Source organism: Symphalangus syndactylus, chromosome 1, assembly GCF_028878055.3.
Source record: "Symphalangus syndactylus isolate Jambi chromosome 1, NHGRI_mSymSyn1-v2.1_pri, whole genome shotgun sequence".
NCBI lineage: Eukaryota > Metazoa > Chordata > Mammalia > Primates > Hylobatidae > Symphalangus > Symphalangus syndactylus.
Window position 1 is genome coordinate 29,780,322 of NC_072423.2, and position 14,450 is coordinate 29,794,771.

Sequence of the window (14,450 nt, forward strand, 5' to 3'; positions counted from 1 at the left end):
AGAGTTTTAATTATTTCACAAATGCTCCCTATGCTAAAAAAAAATTTTTGTGAATTTTATAATTCTTATACAGGTACCAATTCACTCCCTAACCCCTCAAGAAAGTTATGTTGCCAAGAAAATGTTTCAGCTTAAATTATCATATGAAAAAGCAAAAGAACCGTATGGCACACACATTCTACAACTGGAGGTCAATGTTAAGATTTAGAGGTCACCATTTGACACTTCCTTCCTATGGCGAAATTACCATATGTCATGCACAAGCATCTTCAAATTAATCCCTCTCCTTTATTCTGTCATTGAACGGCAATAGGTTTGGGCTCCTGAACAGATTAAGCATTGTCTGCTGAATGATATGTTTGCTTTTCATGCAGTGAAGTTCTTTTGTGACAACAGAACAGCTGCATGAAAACAACTTTTTCATAATTTCCACACGAATGCATCATAATGTCAATCAGGCACGTGCGAGGTAAACAGTAGAACGAAAAGAAGTCCATGAAAAACAACACAAAAAGCAACTCTAACTCCATAAACCCTAAGAAGCACGTCTTGCACAAATGAAAGTTTCATCTGGGAAATTATAATTCTTTATTATTATAAGAGATCTGATTTTTGTTCCTTATGAAATTAAAATTATTTTACAATGTTATACTTATGAAAGAAATAGAGCTACTTTTAATTCTATATTTCATAAGATCTACAAACTCCATTACAAAGTTAATCTTGCAAAGAAATCCCAAATTCTATATTCCAGGGAATAATTTTATCATTTTTAATTACAAATTCAGTGATTATGACTTATAAATTATTCATCCTCCATGCAAAAAGTTGGTAAGCCTTGGTAGCCAGGAGTAAATTTGCAGGTTTTAACTTTTGTTCTGCCAAAATGTTCCTCTGGTGGCTTCAGTTAGGACTTTTCTATAATTTCACTTTTTCAAAAATGGGGAGAAATTGTTATCCCTGGAAAGGCTGTGTTAATTTTGCATGGTTTTACTCTTAATTCTGAAAGGACAATAGAATGAGAGGGTGAGGAAATTCAATACAAATGAATAAAAGTTTAGGATTGAGTGGTCATTACCCTAACACAGGTCAAATAAGTGGTGGGATTAATGATTCCTATAAGGAACAAGTGTAAAAGGAAACTAGAAATGTTACTGGCACAAATGCTAGAGTAAGCATATGTCTTAACAGAATATTGTTTAACATATATAACTATTTTTAAGGAAAGAAAAAAACAGATTCTAGATATTGTATTTTTGAAGTCATATTTAAATGACATTTCATTTAGAAAAAAAGGCATTTACACTCATCCTTTAATAAATTTTATGGGCACTAAAAATCAAGAAAAATATTGTAATAGAAACCAAAGAATCAGATTTACTATGCTTTAAAAATCTCTGCATCTCCACCAAAAAATACTTTATTCACACTACCTCACAACTGAAATGGCAAAATCTAGAGCACTTTCAAAATTCATCAGGAAATTAAACTCTGCTACAGCTTTCACAACTATCTACATAAGAAAAATCAACTATTAACACAAAAAATCATTACTTCCAAAAAGCTCAAGATTTAATAAATAATAAATCTGAAGTTTCATGGGGCACTGAATATGGAAGATTTACACCATAAAACATAATCAAGCATTCGATTTCTTAACAGAAAAGCTGCTATGTCACCTATCAATTTGCTTCTCTTATTAAGGATTGGGAAAACAGTTTTAGCACACCTTCAACATAGTGACAGAACACAGCTCCATTATTTTATCCGAGCCTCTTCAACTGCTTACTCTCATAAGAAAAGACAGGTGAAGATAAACGTGTGTGACAACATGTATATGCACACATCTGCCCTGGCTTCCCCTTACACAGCACATACATACCCAATATTATAACATCCCTAGATTCTGCTTATCAATAGGATTATTTCAGTTTTTAATTGAAATTTGATTCTAAACTCCATTTAAATTTGATTCTAAACTACTCCTATTGTGATATTAAAATATTTATAGGACAAAGTTAACATACTTCGGGTGCTCCATACATATTGGTCTAAATCTCATTATCTTCCTAGCACATAAACACAAGTAGCCCTTTTCAATACATTTTACAGAGAAAAAAATTGTTAAAGTACAAAAAAATGCAATGTTTAAAAAAGTAAAGTTTTTTTCAAAGCTTAATACTAAAAAAATACAATTATTTAATGATGAGTCTTTTTAAAGTATTTCATGGTAATCATGATGTTATGGGGAGGGTGGGTGAGGGGAGAGAAGAAGACAGAGAAGAAAGAGAAAACAGGAAAAAATTAGAAGTTAAGAAACTGTAGAATTAACCACCACGTACTTAACATAAAGGCATTCAGCACTGAGTCTGCATCTAGTCCAGATATTATAGAGCAACATTTGGCTTTTTATAAGTTTTCTTTTGTGTCAATACTTTTATGTTTTAGGTAGATGGGCATTTTAGCCACCTTTTAAATCAACATGAAACATTTGGATAAATCATTAGTTCAGCTTTCGTTGCCTCTTTTTTAATGCTTGACTTTTTGAGGTACAAAACTAGATAATGCAACAACCTGTTTGGTTGTGCATAATATATCTCCAATGCTTCACGCAATTGCCATAATTAATGCACTAACTTTGCTATGAATGCAATATTGGCAAGAAAACTCTAATTCTCCTTCCAATTCCTTTTGTTAACTGAAAAATTCTCATTCAATATTTCCTAATGCCTAAAAGATTACAAAAAGCTATACCAATACATTTAACTATTATCATGACTAGAAGGTTAGAAAACAAATACATTAGTAATGAATGATCAAAAAAAACTTCTCTTTAAAGAAAGGAAGACTCCAACCTTGTATGTGTAGTAATCATAAAGACTGTGTGTCTTGGAGCCCAATTACAATGCTATCCTTTAGCATCGTACCACCAGACCCAGGTAAAAACAAAAGTGCCTTCATAAGGGGTCCTATTTCTATTTCAAGAACCCTGCCTCATTAAATTAATCTACAAAATACGTCCAATAAGCTAGAGCTATTTTGTTATTTTGTTATTATACAAGACGGTGCTGCGCTTTAATTCTGCATGTTTTAGTATCTCCAATAGAATTGGCAGCTCATGCAACATAAAGGGCAATAATACAAGCACAGTTTTAATAAGTCAAACAGTATTAAAAAGCTCATTTTGAATACAGGATTCCCCTGCCCCATCCCCAAGTATGGCTTCTGTTAGGAAACCATTTTCAAACATTTTAACTATTTCTTACAGCATTTACTTCCATGTCACTAAATAACATGCTAATCCTGCAATTTCTTGCTTTACCAAATCTAAACATTAGCTATTGGTTTCCACCAATACTGTGGAAGATGATTTAACTTTGCCATCTCCTAACCAATCTCCTTTCCTTAACTCCCAATATATATACTATCTATATATTATTTTAGTTTTTCTATTATACGGGTATATTTTATATGATATATATCTCCATATGAATAATCATTTATATAGAGAGATAAATATCTCTATCTCTATGGAAATAATGTTCAATGTTGACTCAAATAGCTTACTAAGATCATACTTCTTTCCTTGGACACCTTGCTGGGATTTTTTCAGAATTTAAAGATTATATTTTCTCCCCATTTGCCTTCTTTTCTGTGTACCTATTTCTTCTAAGTTAAACCCCTCAACAGCTTCTCAATGACTTTTCACAGAGCAGTGTCATTTTCCCATGAACCATCTCTTCGGAAGCCATCTCACAGCCCTGCTTGTATCTGCCACGTAGTTGCCATCCTGAGACTTTCCTTCACTGTCATTCTTCACTGATGACTGTGTCAGGTCATAAGTGCTCCCCTCAATGCGTTTCCCAGTTCCTGGGCCCCATGTTTTATTTTTCCTTGGTTTACTTCTTTATTTTGATGGAGCACATCTTGCAAAACTTTGCTGAGAAAAGGTACTCCATATAGTAATAGTAATTTTTTAAGACTATGAGTGTCTGAAATTGCTATTATTCTGCCTTTTTATTTGACTGATGGTTTGCATTCAGAATTTTAAAAACGCAAAAATTGTCTTTTCTCTAGTTTTTTTTTTTTTTTTTTTTTTGAGACAGGGTCTCGCTCTGTCACCCAGGCTGGAGTGTAGTGCTGTGATCACAGCTTACTGCAGCTTCAACCACCCGGTCTCAAGCCATCTTCCCAACCTCAGCATCCTGAGTAGCTAGGACTACAGGTGCACACCATCACACCCCGATAATTTCTGTATTTTATTTTCTTCTTTGAGATGGAGTTTCGCTCTTATTGCCCAGGCTGCAGTGCAATGGCATGATCCTGGCTCACCACAACCTCCGCCTCCTGAGTTCAAGTGATTCTCCTGCCTCAGCCTCCTGAGTAGCTGGGATCATAGGTGCGCACCACCACACCCAGCTAATTTTTTATTTTTTAGTAGAGATGGGGTTTCTCCATGTTGGTCAGGCTGGTCTCGAACTCCAGACCTCAGGTGATCTGCCCACCTCGCTCTCCCAAAGTGTCAGGATTACAGGCGTGAACCACCATGCCCGGCCTGTTTTTTTTTTTTTTTGGGGGGGGGTAGAGATGGGGTTTTGCCATGTCGCCCAGGCTGGTCTCAAACTCTTGGATTCAAGCAATCCGCCTACACCTCAGCATCCCAAATTCCTGGGACTAAAGGCATGGGCCACCACGCTCCACCTTTCCTCCACATTTTTAAGAAACACACATCTCCTAACCAATCTTCATCGTCCTCTCTTTAGCTTAGGGTTACTATTAAGAAGGCCAATAACATTTTTACTCTTTATATATAACTAATGAAACTGTTAAAGTTAGTCCAAATGTCACAAGAAACCATACAAAGAAAATGAACATCATATAAGTACTATGATCATGAAACAGAGCTGTATTTGGAAACTAATGACAAAAGCAATTATATTAGCAGCTATGACAATTTCAAATATACTACTTACACAATGTTAAAGTTTTGGTGGTATTGGTATTTCTGGACACTGCATTTCATAAACAAATTCCTATCCTAAAAAGTCACTGCAGAGTTCTTGGGCAATATGGGCATAATTGTTTGGGTCAGTTGTTGTAGGGAACAAATGAAAAACACAGAGGAAAGTGCATGGTATGTACTAAGTAAATATATTTAGTCATGTTATAAATTCATTAATACCATTCATCATGGTGCTGATACAAACAATATATGAAAACCTTATTTAAGTGATGGACTCATTAATAATCTAGACCCTTTCCATTAGATAGGAAACCACCAACTGAACACATTTAGAAGCAATATAGAAATGCAATGTCCAAACATTCTTAGGGAAAAAAAAAAAAAAAAGGATATCCTTAAAATACCATAAATGAAGAACACAAAAAACTAAGGGAAATACGGCAGTACAAAGGTGCAGGCAGCAGAAAGGTAAGGACTTACCAGAGCAGAATGAATTAGCAGCCCAAGATGGCACGCTGACAAACAACAGGTACACAGGACAACACATGAAGGTGCTCATAATGTTTAAAAAATACAGTCACACTACTTCACCTGTAGATCACCACTGAATTATATCAGAAGTGCAATAAACACAGATGTGATGAAAATTTTACCTTGGCCTATAACTCAAATCAAGAAGTCAAAAAACAGACAAAGTTTCTGTGAAAGGTCTCCCTCATTACTAACATCCAAAATAAACCAATGAGTTCTCTAAGACCAAGAAACATGGGGAGAGAGTTCACTATTGTAAAAGATAAATTTATAACATAAACACTAACTTGAATTCGGTATATGAAGGCTACTAAAATTTTCTACTTCACTAAACACTAAATAAGTGACAATTACTATATGTCAGTATAGGGCTAAGCACACAAAAACACACAAAGATTAGACAAAGTGTCTGCCCTCAAGGCACTCATTGTCTAGAAAAGCATATAATAACCAATTAAAATATTATCATAAATTGCACTCCCATGGATTTTCTCCAGTAGACATAATAAGCACCTTGAGGGCAGAGATTTGTCAGCCCTTATAGCCTCAGCACCTAGTTATTGACATACTGACTCCAGAAACATAAAAGAGAAGGTTATCTGTAGATTCATTCATTCAGTCAATATTTCCTGAGCTCCTTCTATGTATCAGCCACTGTTCCAAGCACTTAGGACAAATCACTAAACAAAGTGGAAAAAAAATGTCCCTACCCTTTGGGCTTCCACAGCAAATCAAAGGTGTACACCAATTAAAAAAAATAAAGGCACAGAAGATCAAACCCACAAAATTTTAAGGGATTCTCAGATCCATTCCTTAATATGATATATGGACTCTATGTTAAGTACTGTTTATTTCTCTATAAATCCTGGAAAAGCATAGTGATTAAACTATTGGTTAATTTATGTAACTCTTTCCTGAGATAATTTAACAATGACTACCTCTTACTTCTAAGTTTAGACAACCTAAATTGAACCCATTTCTGAAAAATAAAGTTGCAAAGAACATAACATAATCTTAAACTTTACATTGCTTAAACTTGCTTGGGCACCTCCCACTGAGTAAAGATGCAACTACTAAACATAAAGATATGGTCACAATCAAGATAAGCATTAGAGACACAGACCAGAGACTTATGTCATGAGATTAATGAATAGAGAGAATTACAGTACATTAGAACGTAGAACAGTCAGGCACAGAGGCTTACTCCTGTAATCGCAGCACTTTGGGAGGTTGGGGTGGGAGGATCACTTGAGCCCAGGAGTTCCAAACCAGCCTGGGCAGTATGGTGAAACTCCATTTCTACAAAAAATTTAAAATTAACTGGGCATGGTGGCCTTTGACTATAGTCCCAGCTATTAAGGAGCCTCGAGTGGAGGTCGAGGCTGCAGTAAGCCATGATTGTGCCACTGCGGTCCAGCCTGGACAAGAGAGTGAGACTCTGTCTCAAAGGAAAAAAAAAAAAGTAGAAAAGCCCAAAGCCATGAGCAGACTTATGGCTATATTTACCATGAATAAAAGTGTGGTTATTTGATATCTCTAATCCCTTTTTCTCAAGTAGCATGTTTCATAAACTGCAAAATCAAGTGTCAAAAAAAATAAACTGTATAAAACAAAGTAGACAACTGACAGTAAATGTTAATTACTGACAAACATTGAATTAACAAGTCCACTGTTAGGCAAAATAAACCTCATGTGAAGATACTATTTTCCAATGAAGTACCCTAATATTGGTTATGGAAAATTATATAAGCTAAACTATCTAAACTATCTTTATTCTCAAACCCAAATGTCTATGAAAGTTCCAATCCCCAGCTGAAGTCTTTACTTCATATAGATTATTTGGCAGCTGAACAAGTATTAGCCAACATGCAAGTGACAGCTTATTGAAAAGACGCATATTCATGTTTGCAATACAACTTAAAAAGACATTGTGAGTCAATGTGCACAGTAGAGAAAGTCAGGAAATAAAAAACATAAGAGGAAAATGTTTAAAAGCAAACCAAGCTAAGAAAAGCCAGAGTAGAAAGATGAAGAAATAATGCTCTAACTGCTGAAATCTTAGAGAACTCAGAGTCCTTTGTATCTCTTACCACTTCCAACCCTAAATTGGTTATTTATGTTCAGGTTATAGACTAGACACATACTACTCAAGAGAGTATACGTCAGACCAATCACTCTAACCTCCTTGACAAGAGTTGTTAGGAGACAAAAAGAACTTAATAAATATTTTTGAGAAAACAATTACACTATATATTTATTTCAATATTAAAATAGAAAGTGACCTTCATAATGGTATTCTAAAGTATTTTACTATGTAGCTCTCTCTCAGTAGGAACTGCTGGCCTTCATTTACTTTAGAAGAAAAGCATATATGCTTTCCAAATGAAAATTCCTGTATCTATTGCCTTAAGTAAATGCTTTTTTAAAAAAAGACCCAATTTTCAAAGCCTTCCTCACTGCTCTCAAAACTCAATGCTTTTCTGAGAGAAGCAATATTAAAGTATTCCAACTTTAAAATCTTCAGACTTGACCAGGTGAGCAAATCTAACACCATCATGGTGGTGAATATATAATGCATCATGACAATGTCACAAATTATATGAGAATGTTTCCATCTACTATGATTACAGAGAAGGAAAAATGTAATTCAAGAAGAATCACCAACTGCTAAGAATCATAATGAAGATGATGAAGAGGATAACAAATAATATCTCTGACAGAAGTCAATCTTGAATTGTCCCGCCATTGATTCTTTGAGTATATCCTGGAAAATATTTTCAATGAATTTGGAAAAATAAAACATATACTATTGCAGAAAAAGCATGGGATCTACAGTTAAAAAGCGCTGGTTGTGTCCTAATCATACCACTATTACTAAGAATACATTAAACAAGTCCCTTGCCAATATGAGCGCCTCTTTCCATTTCTACCAGTAATAACACTCTAAAAATATCACAACTCCATATATACAAATAATATTTACTTTATAAAATAATAGATATTTGGAACATTTTTAAATAAAGGGAAAGGAACTTCCACTTCTGGCCAAGATGGAGTAACAAGAAACAGATTTGCAGTCCGGCCCAAAACAACCAAAAACAAACAAAAAGACAAAATGTATAAACAACGGTTTTCAAGCCACTGGGCATCATGCAATGAAGGACTGACAGATGGGAGACAAGCAACGTGAGCCCTGTGATCCTATGATTACCCCAGCTTATTGCCTTAAGAGAGTTCCTAGGTGAAGCTACATGGAGAACAAAGTGAGCAGCCCAGCAGTTTCCCTGAGTTCAGGAGACAAAACTGAGAGTCTCAGGAAACCAGGGCAGCTAGAATTCAATGGAAAGAGAGAAGGGAGCTGCAAAGATCAAAGTTCTTCAGAGGATCTCCCTCAAGTATTCAGCAGAATACCAATCAGTACATGGCTGTAAAGAAACTACTCGAGCTGGGGGGAAAACATCTAAAGGACCAGAAACAGTGTCTGCTCCCAACAGCCTAAATGGAAAACCTCATAATCCACAGGGCATTGGATATTCTGGAAGGTTTGGCTTCAGTAATAGGGAGTAATTCATCTTAGAGCACTGCTCCAAATCCACCTAACAAGTCATAAAAGACCAGGAAAAAAAAGAAACTGTTTCCACATGACATAACTGCATCCCATAACAAAGCTCAAGATTTTTAAGAACACAAAAGTGTCCAGTATCCAAACAGGCAAAATTCAAACATCTCCCATCTATTCTAAGATTATCAAACATGCAAAGAGGCAGGAAAGCACAGTCCACAAGGAGGAGAATAATTAATTTAAACCAACCCAGAACTGACAGAGCTATCAAAATTATCAGTGAAGGGTGTTAAAACATTTATTATAACTGCAATCCATGTATTCAAAGCAGTTAGGTAGAGACAAGGAAAAAAAATTTTAAGACCCAAATCAAAATTCTGGGGACAGGTGGGGCGCGGTGGCTCACGCCTATAATCCCAGCACTTTGGGAGGCCGAGGTGGGCGGATCACAAGGTCAGGAGATCGAGACCATCCTGGCTAACACAGTGAAACCCCGTCTCTACTAAAAGTACAAAAAATTAGCCGGGCGAGATGGCGGGCGCCTGTAGTCCCAGCTACTCGAGAGGCTGAGGCAGGAGAATGGCGTGAACCCCGGCAGGGCGGAGCCTGCAGTGAGCCGAGATCGCGCCACTGCACTCCAGCCTGGGCGACAGCAAGACTCTGTCTCAAAAAAAAAAAAGAAAAAAAATTCTGGGGACACATATAACAATGTCTGAGATTAAAAGTGCATTGGATGACAGCTGGGCATGGTCACTCATGCCTGCAATCCCAGCACTTTGGGGGGCCAAACAGGGAAAATTGCTGCAGCCTGGGGGTTCAAGACCAACCTAGGCAACATAGCAAGACACTGTCTCTATAAAAATAAATAAATAAATTTTTAAAGTGCACTGGATGGGACCAATGGCATATTACACATTGCTGAAAAAAGACTAATAAACTTGAAGACGTTGCAATAGAAACTATCTCAATCAAAACACAGAGAGGAAAAATAATCCCAAAATAAAAGAGCACCATGATAGGTGAAACAACTTAAATCAGCCTAATGTACATGTACTTTCAGTCCCTTAGAGAGAGGAGACAGGAAAGGGCAGAATGAATATTTGAAGAAATAATTATCGAAAATTTTTCAAAATTAATAAACTCAATGAACTCCAATCACAGGAAACATGAAGAACACTACACTGGCCGGGCGCGGTGGCTCACGCTTGTAATCCCAGCACTTTGGGAGGCCGAGGCGGGAGGATCACGAGGTCAGGAGATCAAGACCACGGTGAAACCCCGTCTCTACTAAAAATACAAAAAATTAGCCAGGCGTGGTGGCGGGCGCCTGTAGTCCCAGCTACTCGGAGAGGCTGAGGCAGGAGAATGGCGTGAACCCGGGAGGCAGCGCTTGCAGTGAGCCGAGATCGCGCCACTGCACTCCAGCCTGGGTGAAAAAGCGAGACTCCGTCTCAAAAAAAAAAAAAAAAAAAAAAAAAAAAAAAAGAACACTACACTGAAGAACCACATAATCAAACTGCTCAAAACCAGTGATAAACAGAAAATCTTAAAAGCAACAAGATTAATAGAGTAATGTTACAGTCAGAGGAACAAAGATAAGAATGCCATCAGAACTAATGCAAACAAGAAGACAACAGAATATCATCTTCAAAGCATTAAAAGATATAAAAAGTCAACCTGGAATTCTATACCAGAAAAAAAAAAGCTTTCAAAAACAAAGACAAACAAAGACGTTTTCAAATGTACAAAAACCTGAAGAGCAGATCCTCACTAAAAGAAAGATGAGCATGCAGGGCTTAAAACCTAGATGACAGCTTGATAGGTACAGTAAAACAACATGGCACATGTGTATCCATGTAGCAAACCTGCATGTTCAGCACATGGATCCCAGAACTTAAATAGATAGATACATACATACATACGTACATACATACGTACATACAGACATACAAAGAAAGCTTAAAGGAAGTCCTTTTGTTAGAAGAAGAATTTTACCAGATAGAAATCTTGATCTACACAAAGGAATGTAGAACACCAAAAAAAAGGTAACTACATGGGTAAATATGTATTTTTTCTTATTTCAGTCTCTTTAAAATATAATTACTATTAAATACAAATCACAAGAATAGTCTGTGAGGTTTATAACATATATAAAAGTAAAATGCAGGACAACAGTAGCATAAAGACCAGGAGATGAGAAATGCTAATATAATATTATAAGGTTTAACATTTATATTAAATGTTAAATAGTATAATACCACTTGAATGTACACTGTGATAACTGAAAGACAGACTACAGACTCTAAAAAAACTATGAAAATAATAAAATTAAAAATTAGCTTATAAGCCATAAAGGAGATAAAATGGAATCATAAAAAAAATCTTTTTAGTCTAAAAGACAGCAGAAAAAGAACAAAAAATAAATGCAACAAAGAGAAAAATAAGGTAGTAGGATAACAGATTCAAACCTAACCATATGAACAATCACATTAAATGTAAATGGCTTATGCATCTCAAGTAAAAAGCAGGTCAGATTAGATTAAAAAATAAGACCCACTATATGATGCCCACAAGAAACACATCTTAAATATAAAGAGCCAAATAGGTAAAAAGTAAAAGGATGATAAAAGATTATATTATGATAACAGTAGCCAAAAATGTTGAAATTACCGTATTATTATAAACAAAGTAAATTTCAAAGCAAAGAATATTACCAAGGATAAAGAAGGTCATTTCATAATGCCGAGAGTCAAATAATCAAGAAGAAATAAAAATTCCAAAGGTTTATGCACCTAATAAGAGAGCTTCAAAATACATGAAGCAAAAACTGGGATAGAAATGCAAGAAGGAATAAACAAACCCATAATTATAGCTGCGGATTCAATACTCTTATTTAATTGATAAAGGCAAGCAGGCAGAAAAATCAGCAAGTATATACTAAACTTGAACACAGGCAACTTGACCTGACTGACAGTTATAAAATATTCCACCCAACAACAGCAGCATACACATTCTTCTGAAGTACACACAGTATATTTACCAAGACAGACTATATTTGGGGCCATAAAACAAGTCTCAATAAATTCAAAAGGATTCATATTGTATAACACGGAGACTAACTATAGTTACATAACTATAGTTATACACTATACTATATATAGTCTAAGTAACAACGTATTATATACTTAAAAATTGCTGAGGGAGTAATTTTAAGTGTTCTCAACACACATATAAAATAATACATATATGAGGTCACAGATATGTTAATTAGCTTGATTTAGCCATTCCACAATGTACACATGTATCAAAACATCATGTTGTACACTATAAATGTATGCAATTTTATTGGCCCATATATAAACACAATCAATTAAACAAATGCCAAAGGATTCAAACCACACAAAATATAGTATCTGACCATAAAATGAAAACCAGTAACAGACAGATCCTAGAAAAATCCACAAGTGTTTGGAAATTATATTAACTCATTACTAAATTATCCATGGGTAAAAGAAAAAAATCAAAATGAAAATTAAAAGTACAATATGGCAAAGTGTGTGTAATGCCACTAAATAATACTTAGGGGAAAATTTGTAGCATTGAATGCCTATATTAGAAAAGGAGAAAGATTTTAAATCAATGATCTCAGCTTTTACCTTAAACTAAAAAGAGCATAGAAAAAATAAATAACAATCAAATCAAAAATCAATGAAATAGAAAAATAATAGATATCAATGAATAGAAAGCTGGTTCTTTGAAAAGATCCATAAAATTGCTAAACTACAAGACAGACTGATCAAGAAAAATGGAAAAAACATAAATTATGAATAACAGAAATGAGTGAATATAATTTCAAATCCTACAAATATGATAGTAAAAGGAAAATAAAAGATTACACACAACTTTTTGCTGATAAATTTGACACAAATGATCAAAGTTCACCCAAGTAGACATCTATCTATAATACTTTTAAATCCGTAGTTAAAAACCTTCCCATAAAGAAAACTCCTGGGCTTTCACTGGTGAATTAGATCAACCAAATATGGAAGAATTATCAACCTATGTTCACCTGTCCAGAAAATACATGGAAAGATGCTACTTCCTAATTCATTCTGTGAGGCCAGCATTATCCTATCAGCAAAACTGGACAAAGGCATTAATAAAAATGAAAACTAAAGACCAAACTTCCTCATGAACATACACATGAACACCCTTAACGAAATTTTAGCAAATTGTACCTAACAAACTATAAAATTGGTAATTCAAAATGTGGTCTATATTGCAAGGTTGTTTTAAAATTCAAAAGTCAATATACCTTGTCTTATTAAGAAAATAAAAGACAAAAATCAAATAATCATTTCAATAGATGCAGAAAAAACATCTGAATAAAATCTAACCTCTATTTATAATTTTAAAAATCTCGACAAACTAAGAATAGAATGGAACTTTTTCAACCTGATAAAGAACATCGAAGAAGGCCGGGCGTGGCGGCTCACGCCTGTAATCCCAGCACTGTGAGAGGATCACAAGGTCAGGAGCTCGAGACCATCCTGGCTAACACGGTGAAACCCCGTCTCTACTAAAAATACAAAAAATTAGCCGGGCGTGCTGCGAGCGCCTGTAGTCCCAGCTACTCGGGAGGCTGAGGCAGGAGAATGGCGTGAACCCGGCAGGCGGAGCTTGCAGTGAGCTGAGATCGCGCCACTGCACTCCAGCCTGGGCGACAGCGAGACTCCGTCTCAAAAAAAAAAAAAAAAAAAAAAAAAACTTTATTCTAAGGCAACTCAAGGTAAAAAAAAAAACAACAACAAAAAAAACCAAATTCTTACTAAAGTAAGAAAAACTGGACAAAAGATATAAATCAGCATTTTGCCAAAATGGACATATGGATGACAAAAAAAAAAAAAAAAAAAAAAAACAGCACACTGAATCCAAAAAAATGGAGGAGGATGTAAATAAAGAGCAGAATTTAAGGAAGTGGGGAAAAATATGCACTAGAAAGGATAAAGTCAAATTGAGGTCATTAAAATGACCAATAAGATTGATAAACCCCTGGTAAGACTGATGAAGCAAAAAGAGGGAAGACCTAAATTATTAAAATCAGGAATAAAAATAAGGACATATTACAGATACCAGAGAGATTAAAAGACATATTATAATCTCAAATGTCAATATATTTGAAAATTTGAATCAGAGAAACTCCTAAATATGTACTACTTAACAAAACTGACACCAAAGAAACAAAATCTGAAAAGTCAAACAATGAGATAAGTTGAACCTAGAATTAAAAACTGCCTACAAAGAAAACTCTAGATCTAAATCCAGCAAATTTAAATCTAGAGTTTGAATTTATGAAAGAAATGTTGCCAATCTTATACAAACTCTTCACGAAAA

General features: G+C 35.1%; 1 protein-coding gene across 5 annotated transcripts in view; it reads right to left on the reverse strand.

Annotated features, from left to right (window-relative positions):
- WDR7 (WD repeat domain 7) overlaps positions 1–14,450 on the reverse strand; it is a 371,052-nt gene that overhangs the window by 247,343 nt on the left and 109,259 nt on the right. The window lies entirely within an intron of this gene.